Consider the following 4,296-nt stretch of genomic DNA (forward strand, 5'->3'; position numbering starts at 1 on the left):
CCCCTCGGGCCGCCGCCGCTCCATGTCCCGCGGCTGCCGCGGTGCCGGCCGGGCTCGGAGCGGGCGGCGGCGGCGGCCACGGCGGCTCCTCCTCGGGGCTCCCGGCGCCGCCAGCGCGGAGGTGAAGCCCGGGCTGCGAACTCCCCCTGACCCCGGCCTGAACTCCGAGCAGCGCCCGCTGGCTGTTAAAGGGACGGCGGGAGGTTTCCTCCTCCCCTCCCCGGGCGGGGCACCGACGGGCCGGGCCCCCCCCTTTCCCTCCGCCCCGGCGGCCGCGGGAGGAGCGGGGGCGCCTCCTCCCGCCCGGCCCCGCCGCGCCCTCGGGGGTCCCGGAGCGGCGGGCGCTTGTGGGGTCAGGGGGGACATTGGCCCGGACCCAGCGAGAGGCGCCGGGAGCCCCTTCGGGGCTCCCGGCGCCTCTCGCTGGGTCCGGGCCAATGCGCCCCCCATTGCGCCCCCCCAGCCCCGACGGGCCCCTTCGCTTCCCGCAGGATGCCCCGGTGGGGATGGAGACGGCTGCCCGGTGGCACCTACCTCGGAGGGCCCCGACGCCGCCGCTGTCGCCCTCGGCGGGTCCCGCAGCCGCCGCTGTGGCCGCGGGGCCGGTGCCGCTCGCGGGGCGCCATCTAGCGGCGCCCGGGGCCGCCCGTCGGGGCCCGCGGCTCCTCCCCCCCGCGCAGGTGCGCGGAGCCCCGACGGGACGCGCGTGGCCGCGGTTCCGTCCGCGTCGCTTCGGAGGGAGCGACCCCGGGGCCTGTTTCCCGTCCCGTCGGGGCTGCCCTCGCGGACGGAGGGGACCGTGGGATTTGCGGTTGATGTGACCCCCCCCTCCCCTCCATGTAGATGTGGGGTGGGCTACCCATGGGGGTCCCAAATGGGTGCATGTGGTAGGAGTCGGGGGGGGGGGCACCATCCCTAATTGGAGGACTCAGGAGACTGCAGCTCTGCACCCATGGGTGACAGTACCGAGCAGCCGGGGGACTGCACAGAGGGGCTTGGGAGGCAGCTTCCCGCTTCCCCCCCACCTCATTCCCCCCCCGTCCCTCCTCCCGACTCCGAAAGGGCGGCAGGGCCCGCGGCGGGACCTGGAGCCGGGGCTGCCTCTCGCTTCGCACTTTCGCTTCTCCTTTCTCACGGCCGGGCTCTCGCTCCAGGCGGCCCTGCCAGGCCGCACACCCGCGCGTGGCCTGGCCAGGACCTGCCGGGAAGCAGCCCGGAGCTGGGGAGTGGGATCCAAACCCACCACGCACCGCACGATCCCGCTCCGCCTGGCTACGCGCCGCCAGCCCCATGGGGTCTTGGTGCACGCTGAGAACCACCGCCGGGCCCCGGAGAGGGGCTTGGCCACCAGCAGCGTCTTCATCACTGCAGCGCCAGGTTGGGGGTCCTGGGGAGGGGTGGGTGTCAGGGCCCAGCTGCTGAGCTCCAGCCAAACTCGTGACACATGTGTATGACAATCAGCCCCGACCTTGCTCCCTGCTTCCTTGCTCTGCTTGGGTCCCCCGGCTCCATCCCGTCTGGAGATTGGATCTGGCACCCTCCAGCTCTCCGCAGGCATGGGACAGGTCACTCCAAACCCCCCATGTTGGGGGCTGCCCCATATGGTGACACCCGCGGCATGGCCGGGCTCAGCCACCCCCCGCCTGCCGGGCAGCCCCGGGGCCCTGCGGGGCCGTCCCAGGCTGTGTCACGGCTCGTGCCCGTCGGACGCCGCGAGCAGGGCAAGCACGAGCCTCGTTACAGAGAGGCTGTTTAATCGCAGCTCCCCGGGCACTAATTTCCCCCTTTTTTCCTGTTCAATTAACGGCTGGAAACGTTTCAGGTTCTGGCAGCGAGCTCTGGACGTTGCCGTGAGCGATGGCTCCCGCGGGCTCCGTCCCGGTAATTTATGGGGCTGCGCTGCATAAATCAAGGCAGGGAGGGCTGGGAGGCAGCTGCGTCCCCGCGGCTGCCCCGCGACCTGCTGAGTGACGCCGTGGCCGCGGGGCAGCACAGGGAGCCCAAGGGGCGGCAAGGGGAAAACTTGCAGCTTTTCCCCCTTCTCCTGCAGCTTTTCCACCTTCTCCTGCAGCTTTTCCACCTTCTCCTGCAGCTTTTCCCAGCTCTCCTGGGAGCAGAGGACCCGGACGGTGTCTTCAGGGAGAGGAGCTGAGACTGGGGCACGTGGAAGTGGGCTCAGTGCCATAGCTTGGCTTGGGATATCCCTCCTCCTGCTCCTCTTTGGAGGTTTCCTGCTTTCCCTTCTGGACATGCTAGGACCCCGGGGTGGTGCTCTGGTTGCCCAGGGGCAATCCCTGCTGCTGCCAGGGAAGAGCAATTCCATCCAGCTGGGCAAAGTTGGAGCCGGTGCCGTGACCACCTCCTGCACCAGGGGAAAGCTCCGGTTGCCCAACATCCTTCAAGGTCCCCAAACCTGCTGCTGTACCCTGGGCACCCACGTGCTCAGGTGCCAGCCAGGGATCCAGGGGCTGCGGGACAGCGGGAGGTTGTGACCGTGGTGCTGGAGCCGCAGGCAGAGCCAGCGCCAGCAAACGGGAGGGCGCAGGGAAGGGGCATTTTCGCCTCAATGTGGTGAGCAGATTGGAAACAGCTCTGCTGAAGTCATTGGCTCTTTTGGGAGGTCTGAGCTGGAGCGTGTCCCGCCTGTGCCCCCTCCCCACGATCCATCACGGCGCAGCACATTAGCGCAGATGCCGGGGGAGCCGGTTCGCATCCAGCTGTGGTTTGGATTGCGCTCGCATGCCTGGCTCCACGTGGGACCGGGGCTCTTGGACAGGATGCGGCGCACGGGGCTCGGCAGGGCCCCGCTTCCCAGCGCCGCCGCTCCCGGGAGCCCACACACATGCCTCCGGTTACGGCGCGCCGGCCAGCGGAGCCGCGGCGCAGCCGGGAGCCCCTGGTGGCAGCTCGCACCTCGTTTTGCTGCCGCTGCCGCGGCCCCACTGATGCCGCTGGCCCCACTGATGCCGCTGGCCCCACGTGTTCCCTTCTCGCCCGGGGGCATCTCCCAGCCTGCGGTGCCAGGGAGCTGCATGGGGCCGTCATCCTGGCAGCATCCAAGGGCATCGGATGCTCCTTGTCTCCAGAATGGCACCATTTGGGACCAGCTACCCTGGCAGGGTCTGGACTCACATCCTTCTCCATCCTCCAGGTTTGCCAGCCTGAGACTGTGAAACTCATGACACGAATGAGCCACTACAGGGAGCCCGTGGTTTTTTGTTCGTCTCTGGGCTGGGGGACAGGTACCCTCAGCGCCAGTGAACACCAAGGAGAAGCAGGGACAGTGCCCACGGTGGGCCCTGCTCGGATAGCAGCGGGCACCAGCAGGGAACGGCCACAGGACGACGTCCAGCCCTGGGCGCAGGCCGGGGTGGTGGCAGCTCCGATGGGTGCTGTGCTGTGTCCAGCGTGTCCCACGGAGCCTCTCCGCCCCCTGATCCCGGCAGCTACAGGCAGGGAGGCTGCAGTGCAGGCGAGGAGGGAGGCTGCGTCCCGATGTCCCGGCCCGGCTGCTGCGGAGATGCTGGAGGGAAACAGGGAAGGCAGGAGCAGCATCAGCACCTTGTGTTCCCGCTGCCAGCCCAGGCGGCCGCAGCGTGGACAGCTGAGCCGGGCAGCAGGGCCTGTGTCTCCCGCAGCAGCCGCGGGCGATGTGCAGAGGGCCAAGGGCACCTTCCCCACGCGGCCACGCAAGGGGACCTTCCCCACGGATGGTGCTCAGGGGAGCAGAGGGAGTTGCTCTCTAGGGTGACACTTGGCTGGGCAAGGGGCCTCCTCCCTCAAGGATGATGCCCCAGTGGGTGAGGAGACCTTCCCTGTGGGATGATGCTTCCGGGACCAAGGGGCCTTCCCTCCAACACAATACTTGGACCAATGAGACCTTCCCAGCAGGGCCCCCTTCCTCACGCTCAGATTTTTGAGGAGGGTCATCGTGGGTGTTCCATGGGAGCTTCAGGGGCACCCCCCGCTTCCAGCAGGGCCCCCTGCACATGGTTGCATCCCTTCCATCTCGGCTGGAAATTGCCCGGCTGTGCTGCACAGGGACCCCCCCTCTCCATTAGAGTCCCCAGCCGCCGAAAGCCCCCAGCCCGCAGCGGGTGCCCCGGGGCAGGGAACGCGGGCGGGGGTCCCGTCCCTACCGAGGCTGCCGGTGCCGCGGGGGGGTGCGGGCCGGCGGGCCGCCTTGTCCCTCGGTGCTCAGCCCACGAGATGGCAGCAACGGGCCACGCTCCGCGCCGCTGCCCCGGAGCCGCCGCCGCCCCCTCGGGGAGCGGGGGCCGCTGCCCCGGCCGGCGC

General features: G+C 69.8%; 1 protein-coding gene across 1 annotated transcript in view; it reads right to left on the reverse strand.

Annotated features, from left to right (window-relative positions):
- HIC1 (HIC ZBTB transcriptional repressor 1) overlaps nucleotides 1-4,296 on the reverse strand; it is a 10,768-nt gene that overhangs the window by 2,825 nt on the left and 3,647 nt on the right. The gene's annotated exons all lie outside the window — the stretch shown is intronic.

The sequence above is a fragment of the Nothoprocta perdicaria genome, unplaced genomic scaffold, assembly GCF_003342845.1.
Source record: "Nothoprocta perdicaria isolate Ctin4 unplaced genomic scaffold, notPer1 scaffold_50, whole genome shotgun sequence".
NCBI classification, from domain to species: domain Eukaryota; kingdom Metazoa; phylum Chordata; class Aves; order Tinamiformes; family Tinamidae; genus Nothoprocta; species Nothoprocta perdicaria.